Below are 13019 nucleotides of genomic sequence, written 5' to 3' on the forward strand. Positions count from 1 at the left end.
AGGTTGCTGGCTTGAGCAAGAGGTCACTGGCTTGGTTTGGGTTTACCAATCAAGACATGTATGAGAAGCAATCAATAAACAACTAAAGTGAAGTAACTATGAGTTAGTACATTTCATCTCTCTCCTCTCTCCCTCTTTTTCTTTCTCTCTAAAAAAAAATAATTAACTTTAAATCCTAGTTCTAGAAATATATATCTCTCTCTACACCCCTCATAGACTGAGCTTCTCTCCTGGATAATCATCAATCCCTGAGGTAGCAGAAAACAATAACTCAGACCTAAGAGTCACAAGGTCTGGATCTGTTGCAGGCTAAATATGACATCTTGACCTAAATTAAGTTTCAGCTCCTGAACCCTAAGTTTGAAAGACCCCATGACTATATTTTTATGAAACCAAAGAGAAGGATGAATGCCAGAGATGACTTCAGAGATTTCCTAAAGACCAAAAAATAAAAAATGTTTCTTACCCTTACCACTTCTGACCAATCATCTACCAACATTACCCCAAACCCCTAACCCACATCTTCTGGTGCTTTTGCCCTATATAATCTGTAACCCACATGCCATCAGGGAACCATGTCTTTAAAGCACAAGCTTGCTCATACTTTAGATTGGACAGTTCTCTAATAATTCTTCTTTCTATCTGCAAATTCCTGCTCATGCATATCTCTCAACCAGTGTTCACAAGCACAGGAACTCAAATATTGACGTTAGGTAACACTATATTAATTCGATTTAAAATGTATTTGGAAGATGTAATGTGTCAAGATATCAACAATAGCTAATATTATATATATATTAAATATTTCTAACTAAATATATAAACTATGAAATAAATAAAATGCCCACCTTATTTATTTCAGATCCAAAAGCCTCCTTAACATTTCAACTTGGAAATATCAAAGGCATTGAAGAATTGCATGTTCAAAACTCACTCAGTTTCTCAAGCTAGAAAAAGAATTCTAGACTGAGAAAGTTATATCCTTGTTAAATCTCTTTCATAATTACTCTATCTAATAATTCATTGAGTTCTGTTCGTTTCACTTTTTAAAAAATTATCTTATCTGTGATCCTCTATCCATCTTTATCTTCAGCTATTAGACAGAAATATCAGCATCTCTGACCTGAATGAATTCAATAGCCATTTCAATAAATATTCTCTCCTCAATGCATTTGTATATCCATCTTATTGTGTACCTGAAGCCAGTATGAAATTTAAAATGATAATATCAATCCTTAACATTAAGAGCTCCTTACTGTAAACAAAGATTAAGACCTTTACTATGGTTGCAAGACCCAGAACTGTCTGTTGCCGCCTGTCTCTCTCACATCATTTCAGACCACTCTTTCTCTTAATCTCTCCAACCTAGTAGCACTAGCCAACCTGACATTTGATATATTATCATACCTGTGTTTGCACATATGATCTCTGCCTGAAACTCCACTATGCTTTTTCTACTACTTCATCTTGTTACTTATATCCAACCTTCATTACCTATCCTGAAATTACTCATTGATTTCCTCAAAGTAAATAATACCCCACCATCTTTGAGATGAAAGAGCTCCCTGAACATTTTTTATAACTAATATAACAATTTAAAATAATTTTAAGTAGATTATTTAATAGTTGTCCTCCTTTCTAGACATGTAGTTCAATGAATTAAGGGCATCTGTCTGACATATAAAAGATGCAAATACAGTAGATAAGTTTTAAATAAAAGTGTGTCTTCGGTACTTATCATCAATGCTCAGTTTTTTGCCTAACATATTAAATATGTGTTTTCTACTACAAGAAAGCCACTAAATAGGGTCACTAACAACTCCTCCATTGGCCGTACATGTATTTGACTTGTATTAAGCAATACAATGCAAAACAAAGGATGTTCTATGTCTCTCAAATGCAGGCCTAAAAAAAGATTGTAGACTTTCATTTTTCTTACTTTGTAAAAACAACCACCAGACTTTAAGAAAATTCAGGCTGGAGAGGGAAAGTGGGAAAATAAGCAGCAGCCCTGGAAGATAAGACCCCACAGGGAAAGATGGTTGCTAGGTGGAGGAACAGTGGAGTACCTAACTGGTGAGGGAAGCCTTCTTACTCCTTCCAGCTTCACCCAGTTGCTAGCTGAATGCAACCAAATGAAGTCCAAGCTGATCCCACAGGAGCAGAATCATCACCCAGAAAAGTCTTGCCCCAAATCTTAATCTACACCAGGGGTAGTCAACCTTTTTATACCTACCACCCACTTTTGTATCTCTGTTAGTAGTAAAATTTTCTAACCGCCCACTGGTTCCACAGTAATGGTGATTTATACAGTAGGGAAGTAACTTTACTTTATATAAAATTTATAAAGCAGAGTTACAGCAAGTTAAAACATATAATAATAATTACTTACCAAGTACTTTATGTTGAATTTTTGCTAAGTTTGGCAGAATAAATCTTTATAAAACAACTTACTATAGTTAAATCTATCTTTTTATTTATACTTTGGTTGCTCCGCTACCGCCCACCATGAAAGCTGGAACGCCCACTAGTGGGCAGCAGGGACCAGGTTGACTACCACTGATCTACACAGTCATGAGAACAAATACTTCATTGTCTTAAGTCATAAGTTTTAGAATAGTTTCTTACATACCAATTGAAAATGGAAAAAAATAAATAAATCAAGACTCATTATGAAAGTTATCAGAAAAGCACATGTGTTCTTAACAGGAAATATTTGTTTATTCAGTTCTTGAGTGAATATAAAAGGTCGTATAATATAAAACTTGAAAAATAGAACACCTTTTATGTTGAATAGCAATCGGTAAACTATCAAGGGTGTTTTTAGTAGAATAGCGGTGGTATTAAACTATTTCTTAGAAACATTAATTTGGCTACCATACAGATATATTTATTTGTGTTTGCTTACATATAATTCTTGTGTATGCAGAATTGAAGAAAACTGGTGAAATGCATACAAGATGAAGTAAGAAACAAAATACCAGTAGACCAGGAACATGTAGAAACTAAGGCTTACAAAGTATCATCAGGAGCTCTAGAGCTTTTACTATATGATTTCTAGTGGCTCTTATGGTTTCTTTGGAGGCTACCTTAATTTCCTTCATTAGGTAATGCTATTCAAATGATACTTTCCTAAAGGGCTAAAATTCAATTTTAGACCCAGATTCAAATTTTTTAATTATTTGGTCTGGCTCCTCTTTAACATGGTTTATCATAGGTTTTCCTATCATCTGTAATCCTAGGTCTGTAAATTATTATAAACTTTTTTCAGGAGACATGCAATAATGTTAATGCTACCACTTACACTGTGCTCTCATTTTCTGTCCTTTACTGAACTTTAGAAAGTAGTTTTTTAATTGTTGTGTAATAGCTTCTATATATTCAGAAATGAAAGGTTCTGAAAAGAGTTTCACAATTTGTCCTGGCCTGTGATGGTGAGGTCGATAAAGCATTAATCTGGAATGCTAAGGTCACCGGATCTAAACCCTGGGTTTCCCTGGTTAAGACACATATGGGAGTTGATTCTTCCTGCTCCTCCCTCTCTCTCTATCTCGCTTTCTCTCTCTCTCATCTCTAAAATGACTAAATAAATTGTAAAAAAAAAAGAAAAAAAGTTCCACTATTCTTATCTCATACACTTGGACTTAAATATATAATAAAACTCAAAATTTGGGGATTAGAAAAATATAAAATTTTGCATATACTATATACAGTGCTCAGACTGAGAGTCCACTGTTATAGATACATTAATTTTTCCGTTGTAGATATGTGAGTATTCACACAAAGTAAGGTTCATAAAGGCTAGGAATACCCTCAAGTTAACTTTCTCATAAGGTATTTCAGGTAAGATCATATCTTATTTTCAGATGGAGTTAAAGACAGTTTTCAGTACACTTTAGCTACCAGAACTAAGGTTTAAGGATTGTGATTCTTTTAAATCTGTAATGTTTTATTTATTTTAATTAAAAATTCTGAAAAGGGCCTGACCTGTGGTGGTGCAGTGGATAAAGCATCAACCTGGAAATGCTGAGGTCGCCGGTTCAAAACCCTGGGCTTGCCTGGTCAAGGCACATATGGGAGTTGATGCTTCCAGCTCCTCCCACCCTTCTCTCTCTCTGTCTCTCCTCTCTTTCTCTCTCTCTCTCTCTCTCTCTGTCTCTCCCTCTCCTCTGTAAAATGAATAAATAAATAATTAAAAAAATACATTAGCAAAAATTCTGAAAAGGTTATAATTAATTCATGTTTGTTGCATCAGTTTGTCTAATTTTATATATTTAAAAAAATATTTCAAAGAACAGTCCCTTAAGCCTGACCTGTGGTGGCACAGTGGATAAAGCATCGACCAGGAATGCTGAGGTTGCCAGTTTGAAACCCTGGGCTTGCCTGGTCAAGGCACATATGAGAAGCAACTGCTTCTCTCTCCTCCTCATCCTCTACTTTCTCTGCTCTCTCTAAAAATCAGTAAATAAAATCTTTAAAATATACATATAAAGAAAAAGAAAGATAAGTTCTTTAAAATAAAGTGAAGGATCCAGTCTCTCTTAAGGGTTTCTATTCCAATCATCTTAAATTGACCCGTCTTATTTTTATTACCTCCTTTTGGTCCCAGTCATGTTTTAAACAAATAATCAGTCAAAGCTTCTCATCTATAACATAATTTTATTTATTTATTATTATTAATTTTCTTTTGAGAGGAAGGGAGATAGACAGACTCCCACATATGTCCCTACAGGGACCCACACAGCAACCCCATCTGGGGCTGATGCTTAAACAAACTGAGCTGTCCTCAGGGCCAGGCCAACACTTGAACCAACTGAGCTACTGGCTACAGGAGAGGAAGAGAGAGAGAAGGGAGAGGGGGGAAGAAAAGAAGCAGATGGCTGTTTTTCCTGTTTGCCCTGAATGGGGATTGAACCTGGGATGTCTGCACACAGGGCCTATGCTCTATCCATGCACCAACTAGCCAGGGCTTATAGCCTTATTTTTAAATACAGAGGTGATATAAAGTTGTCTTGGATATACTCGATCTTTTCTAATTTATATTACAGGATAGATGCAATCTATCCTTTGTAGCACTGTCTCCTTTAAAATATACCCCTCTCTTCCTTTATTTCTCCATGTCTTTAGGCCTGTGTCACTCAAGTACCGAAAGTATTTTCCATGTCACTATCCTTTCTTCAAGTATCCTATAATTTCTCTATCTTTTGTTCTACTTGCATTCTGCTTAATTACCAAGTCACCTTCGAAGTATTATCTTTAAAGATATCTTGCCCTACAGATTGTTAAGAAGTCACCTGGCTTTCTCTCTTTCCAAGTGGCTATTTTATCTCTGCCATGGTAGATTCACCGGCTGCCTTTTTTTTTAAGTGATATGTTTTAGAAAGTAAAGCCAGAATACTGATCTCAGATATTCACAGGGATAATTAGCCCAGGGTAGGTGAACAGGATCTCAAAATGACTCCAAAGCAGACAAGCCACCCAATCTCTGGACTGCTGCTGCCTCAGCACTGGATAAAGGTCAATGCTTATAGTTCCAAAACTAGAATTTCTTCATGATCAAGACCTCACAGAAAAACCATTAGATTGGGTAAAAATGTTATATCTACCAGTGTTTGTAAAAACTTTGAAGAGAATTTCCCCTAAACTAGGACTTGTAATGAAGTAAAATAAAATAATTAACTTCAAAGATTTTGGATGTTAGAGACATCCAAAGACATCACTATTTATTATTTGGGTCTGTACATTCTACTGCCTTTTATTTCCCAATAAACTTGGATTAGGAACCAGACTGAATCGTTTCATGTAGCCTAATTAAAAACATCTCTCTACTTAATGTAAATTCTGAGCCAGTAAGATATGTAGCAAAACACATAGAAGTCAAACAAAATACCACCTTTTATGTTGATACAATCTAAGTTGGGAGATGAGGTTTAATTAGACTGCCGAAAGATCTTGCTAATAGAACCCCAACCATGAGTTTGGCCTCTCTAACCAGAATAAAGAAAGAGAACTATATTGATTTACTGTTTTTATAAAAAGAATTACCAGGAAACTTGTGGTTTAAAGCAATATTATCTCATAGTATCCATGGTTCAGGAATCAGGCATCCTTTACCTGGCTCCTTGGCTCGGGGTCTTAAAGCTATCAACTCGGATGCATTTACATCTGGATACTGGGCTAAAGGAGTCTGTTTCTCAGGTCATTCCTGTTCCTGGATGTCATATGATTACAGTTCCCAGTTCCTTAATGATTGGCTTAGAGGTAATTGCATGTTCCTAGTTTGGGGCCCTGTCCATAACAAGTTCATTTTATTGCTTTTTGCTTCTTCAAAACCTATAAAAAAAATTTCTCAGTCCAACCTGCTAAATCAGTTTTATGTATTGTAATTACATCAATGACAACTCATCACCTTTGCTATATCTTCTTTGTTAAAAGAAGTTGCAGATTTTGTCTAGACTCAAGGGTGTGACTCAGCGAGGTCCTTTCAGAGTGTGTCTGTAACAAAATTTGTGATAAACAAGGGTGTGACTCAGCGAGGTCCTTTCAGAGTGTGTCTGTACCAAAATTTGTGATGAGTTACCTGACTCATGATAACAGAAAGGTAAAATAAATATATACAAAGTAAGCAAACAGACTAAAATAACTTTTGCAGAAGCATATCACACATTCCTGGTCCTAAATATCAGTGAAGAATTATATTCTGGAGCCTCTTTAAGATTATATGGGCTATTGTAGTTACCTTGGTCATTATTATTATCCATTTGGCTAGGCCATTTTCACCAATTACTCAAACACTAATCCAGGTACTACTGTGAAGGTAATTTGTATTTGTAATGAGAGTCCATAATCAGTTGATGTTAGGCAGATAAAATATATTATGCTCACTTTGTTAAAGATGGCGCTGCCCACATGGAAGCCCATCGCCCAAGTGATATTAATGTGTGTTGGGGGTGGGCTGTGGGCAGACAGGATCCTTGTAGCCTGGGGCTTGGTTTTAGGACTAAGCCTTTCTCACCCTTTTTGATGGGGAGTAGTGCAATCCCATTATGCCTCAGATAAGTGACTTTGTATTAGAAATTTCCCTATTTGTATATTGGATTAAAGGTTTGGATTTCTGTACTATAAAGTGGGGCAGGCCTGGAGCTTGCTCTCTCAGTTCCCAAGATTAGCATTAGAGCAGAGAACAGAGAGGAGAGCAGAGAGAGGCCACGTGGAGGAGGCCAGGAGAAGCAGCCAAGATGGCAGAGTGTCAAAGGAGAAGCCAGTTATTGCAGAGTTAGTGCAGAAAGAAGAAGATGGGGAACAAAGGTGAATAAGTCTGGTGAGCTAGAAACCTTTGATTCTAGGAAATTCAGGTAAGTCAGTAGCTCTGTGAGCACTGAATGAGTGGGTGTTAGAGCCCAGTGTGTGTTTTTACTTGCCCACCAGATGCAAGCTAGGATTAAAGACTATGGCCCATCAGTTTTTGACTCCGTTGTTTCTTTACTGACTGTCTGAATCCAATGCAAACCTGCATGGGCCAGGCTCCTGTGATGGTGGCCACTGCAACTGGCTTCACAGTTGACTTTAAATAAAATAGATTTTCTTAGATAATTTGAATGAGTCTGATTTATTCAGTTTAAAATGTTAAGGGTAGAACTAAGGCTTACTTGAGGAAGAAGAAATTCTATCTAAAAATAGCAGCATCAGTTCATGTCTGAGAGTTTCATCTTGCCCTTCCTGCAGCTTGCACTGTGGATGTCAAACTTAAAAACTCTCTTTACTTTGAGCTAAAGGCAATTTTAGCTCACGTTGGAGAGAAACTTTGGCACTTTACACTTTACATTGAAGAATGTGAATCAACGGCCTTGCCCCTAACAAGAGATTAATTAAGAGATCACTTCTTTTGATCTGTCTGTTGGGCAAGGCAAACTTTTATTTACTAAATGTCTGTTCTTATCATCCTGCAATAAACTTTTAAGCCCCCAAAGTGCATGACCTCATCCTTAGCTCAAGATGTCTTATGTGCCTCAACTCCCTTTTCCTTCTCTGAACCTCTCCTGCGTGTGGGATCTCTGACCAGCTCAGATATGTGGGACTATATATAGGCATGTATTAAATTTGGTTCTTTTCTGTTATCTATTTCACTATTGGACCCAACTAAAAGAATCTTGAGGGTAGGGGAGATTTTGTACTTCCCCCACAATATGGTCCCTTTTCCCTAACTGCTTATGGACAGATCATTCAGTCTGAAAGATCTGCCCCTTCAGGCCTTGAAGGGTTCCCTTAAGTGATGCAGGGATCAATATCTCAGCATAGGCATGATCTAGTGAGCCATGAAACACTGGCTTAGCAGTCCTGTCTTGGAGAACACAAACAATACAGTCTAACAACAGTCTTCCATAAATTTACCTAACTTAAATATAAACTTTAGAGTAAGATTAAACTACATAATTTCAGAATTTACTAATCTAGGAATTATCAACTAATACTTCTTTTTACTCAACAGAAGTTGGTAAGTATTATACTAAAATAAGATTAAGATTATTGATACAGAAAAGTTATTAAGATTCAGCTAATCTATGGCCATGAATAAAATAGATATATCATACAAATCAATATATAATATATAAATAAATATTGAGATATAATTTTAGAATATATTATAAAGGTGTAAGTTTTTATCTGCTTCAGTACAAAGTCAAATGATTCATCACTAACCAAAGATTTATATTAACAATAATGACTAAACGTCCAAATCAAAAACCACTGACACACTGTTTAATTTTAAGAAATATAAATATAATTGAACCGTTTAAGTTTATTCAGGGAAAAATATATCTTTAGATGACAATATGAGGTGTTTTCTGTTGCCTTTTTGCCATTGTTGTTTCATAGAAGGTTGTGACTATAAGGCTGTTACAATATCAAGAGACTCTGATTGAATATAATTTTAGATTTCATATAGTCAAACTGTCAGAAAAATAATTGATATGAGAAGAAACGTGTAGATTCTGTTGTAACGGCTCCAGAAGAGTTAGAAATTCATAGTTATTAGAAGGTGGATGGTCAGTGGCCATCACTGTCTCCGGGCAGGTTGACATGGATTCAGGCAGATGGAAAAGGAAGTATGGAGCCAGAAAATGGTGGGCCGTTCTGTTTATTAAAGTCTCTTATCAGCAGACAAGCAAACAGGGAGGGACGACTGCTTCCCTCTCACTCAGGGCTCCCAAACTCCAACTCATTATCTGGCTTTACTGGACTCACAGGCACCCACCAGCCTCAGCATTTTGGTGGGCCATTCCGTAGCAAACAGGCTGAGCCAAAACCTCAGGACTACCAAGCCCATCAGCACTCCCTCTCTCTGTGGATTCACCAGCTAAAAACAGACTGGGGGAAAAAAAAAACTTTCTCTGGCAAACAATGGCCCCTCCCAAGCAGGAAGGCAATACACAATTTACAACCTGCCGCCCTGAGGGCAAACACCCACAGCCTTCTATAGACAGACACATGGTGCTGCCCCAGGCCAATACAGAATACAAGCAGGAAGTCTAAACACACTTGTCTACCCAACAGAAGGCAGAAAAATCTATAATGTAAACATAGAAAGTACAAGATCCTGGATTGCTAGATTCAAGGCAAAAAAACCCTAAGATTATCAGATTTTTCATATCTAGGTGATGGCGAGCATGCCTTTGTCTTAGGAGAAACAGAAAAAACAGAAGAAACTGGTGCTGAGAGAATAGGAGGAGGAAAAGATAGGCTCTCCGGCACGTGGCACTTACAAGTAGAGACATTGAGTCAAGAACTAGAATCAAGTGCCATTATCTTAAGACATTTTCTCCCAGAAATACAGATGTTGGAGACTTCTACATAGATGTGTTATTTAAGTGCAGACTAAAGCTGATTGAAAGGAGTCCGAAGAATCTGGAGAAGGAGGCACAGCATCGAGGAAACATAAGTCCACAGCAGAAGAAACTGCATCTTGTCATCTTCAGGGAAACAGAAACAAAACCAATAGACACCAGTGGTCCATGATTCCAAGGGAGCTTAACTCCTAAAGGGAGATTCTTGCAATGTGTTATTAAAGCATAGTCTGATATTTCTGGATTGAGGCCAATCCAGGACAGTATCCACTTATAAACCTAGTTGTTGGGCAATGAGTTTCTAAAGTTTGTATTTTTTTTGAGTTTGCTCATTTTTATTGTTAAAAAATGATGCTGAGCAGCCCTGTGTGTGCTTGCCCTTGGAGCAGGGCAGTTGACTGCGGCTTGACTTCCTGCTTGGGAGGGGCCGTTGTTTTGCTCATGTTTGCTGAAGGACCAATTTGTGGGCCCGGCCAGTTTTGCAAGGAAAGGAAAGAGAAGACAGAGTGCTGAGGAAGAAGCCAGATTTTCGGGGAGAGATGGAGTGCAGATGGGGAACCAGAGCTGAGGGGCTTTCCGAGCTCCACGGAAACTGGTGGGGCCTTTGATTCTAGGAGGAAACAGAGGAAATGCCCCTGACTGTGGAACCAGAGAATGTATCAGGGCTCTGGGAGCCCTGAAGAAAAAGAAAGTATTTTCTTTGACTGTTTGCTTGTCAGCCAGTGTGAGACTTTAATAAAGGAATGGCCCGCCATTTTGTAGCTCCGCTGTTTCTTTACCGTCTGCCAAAGTCCAGTGAGAACTTGCTTGGCCATGACAGCAGTGGCTACTGGCGATACATCAGTATAAATATATTAGGTAAAAATACACTCTATTAAAAGAATTAAAAGCAAACACAGGGTGGGGATGGTGTTGGGCAGATAAAATATATGCTGTTCACTTTGTTAAAGATGCCACTGCTCACATGGAAGCCCATCGCCCAGGTGATATTAATGTGTGTTGGGGGTGGGCAGACAGGATCCTTGTAGCCTGGGGCTTGGTTGAAGGACTAAGCCTTTCCCACCCTTTTTGATGTGGGGTGGTGCAAGCCCATCATGCCCCAGATAAGTGACTTTATATTAGAGACTTCCCTATTTTGTATATTGGATTAAAGGTTTTGATTTCTACACTATAAAATGGGGGCAGAACGGGAGCTTGCTCTCTGGGTTCCTGAAATTAGCTTAGAGAGGAGAGCAGAGAAAGACCATGTGGAGGAGACTAGGAGAAGCAGCCAAGAATGTGGAGTGCTGAGGGAGAAGCCAGTTTGTGCAGAGTTTGTGCAGGGAGAAGGAAGGAGATGGGGAACAGAGATGAATAAGTCTGGTGAGCTAGAAACCTTTGATTCTAGGAAACTCGGATAAGTCAGTAGCTTTGTGAGCACTGAATGAGTGGGTTTTGGAGGCCAGTGTGTGTTTTTACTTGCCCGCTGGGCGCAAGCTAGGATTAAAGATGATGGCCCATCAGCTTTTGGCTCCATTGTTTCTTTACCGACTGTCTGAATCCAATGCAAACCTGCCTGGGCCAGGCTGCTGTGATGGTGGCCGTGCCTACTGTCTTCATAGATGGCAATTGTTGAAATTTATAGTTTTCACTGGTTATAATGAATTTATGTATAGTCCTGCACCAACAACATTTCAGTCAGTAACTAACTACATATACAAATAAGGTACCATAAGATTACAATGGAGCTAAGAATTTCCTGTCCTCTAGTGCTATGGCCATTAATGTCCTGTCGACATAAGAAATTTCCAAACCTGTAAGAAATTTTTATGAGTTTATTTGAGCCAAACTGTAGATAATTGTCAGGAAGCAAAATCTCAAGGGATTGAGAAAGTGCTCCTGATAAGTGGTGGTTTCACCACTTATTTTATATACATACCTCAGAATCAAAGGGAAAGACTGATTGGTGGAAGCATAGAGAGGCAAGAGAAAGCAAAGCGGAAAATCTCTGGGATTGGATAAAAAGTAAAAATGTATATACTGAAACTTCTTTTACATAGGCAAGTATAAAAGAGTTAACAGTTAATTAACATGATGATAACAACAGTGAGGCGGTTTGTGGGTTCCTGCTCTGGAGGGAATGCCCGCCCTGAGAGGGGCAGGAGAAGATTTCATGCATGTTATCAGGTACATTATTGTAGATGCAAAAGACAACAGACAGGCTAGACCAGGGGTCGGGAAGCTTTTTGGCCGAGAGAGCCACAAACGCCACATATTTTAAAATGTAATCCCGTGAGAGCCATACAACGATCACTGTACCTTACACATTATCCGATAAAAATTTGGTGTTGTCCCAAAGGACAGCTGTGATTGGCTCCAGCCACCCGCAACCATGAACATGAACAGTAGAAAATGAATGGATTGTAATACATGAGAATGTTTTATATTTTTAATGTTATTATTTTCTTTTTAAAGATTTGTCTGCGAGCCAGATGCAGCCATCAAAAGAGCCACATCTGGCTCGTGAGCCATAGGTTCCTGACTCCTGGGCTAGACTAAGGTCAGCATTGACCTTGGTTAGAGAAAAACACCTCCCTAGGACATGGCTACCCACCACAAACTGCATTAGTTAGAAAGCTTTAATTTCAGACTATCCTGTGTGGTTACTTCAGGTCTCTGAGTCTTCAGGGCCACCATGCAGACTTTCCCCAAGCCTGTCAGGTTCAGCAGGTGGCTCCTTTTCTGTCCACAGTCTTATGATAACACATTACGGTTTTGTGCCATCTCAGTTGTATGGATAGCAGTATTTTCGGCTAGAAATGTCTGCGGGGACACTCACCTGGTTAACGTAAACTTCCCACAGACATCTTCTATTTATAAACCAGTGTTAAAACTGTACTGACCTGGTGTTTCGTATCAAGTCTGCAAGATAACCACAAGCAATAACCGCTAGAAGGCTTTGAAGAAAAGGAAAATTTATGAATTATAGACCTTGGAGTTTTTGAAGCATTTCTGAGACCAGACAACCAAGATAGCCAGGCCAGGGGATGGGGTGAAAGGCGCGTGGTGAGAGAGAGAAAGAGAGAAAGGAAATAGAGAGATAGAGAGAACATAGGCCTACGATTCTGCTTTGATTGGGGTTGAGAGTGGGAGCCTATGATTTTGCTGGCTTGCTTTTAATTGGTGAATTTAAAA

This window comes from Saccopteryx bilineata, chromosome 8 (assembly GCF_036850765.1).
Source record: "Saccopteryx bilineata isolate mSacBil1 chromosome 8, mSacBil1_pri_phased_curated, whole genome shotgun sequence".
Classification (NCBI taxonomy): domain Eukaryota; kingdom Metazoa; phylum Chordata; class Mammalia; order Chiroptera; family Emballonuridae; genus Saccopteryx; species Saccopteryx bilineata.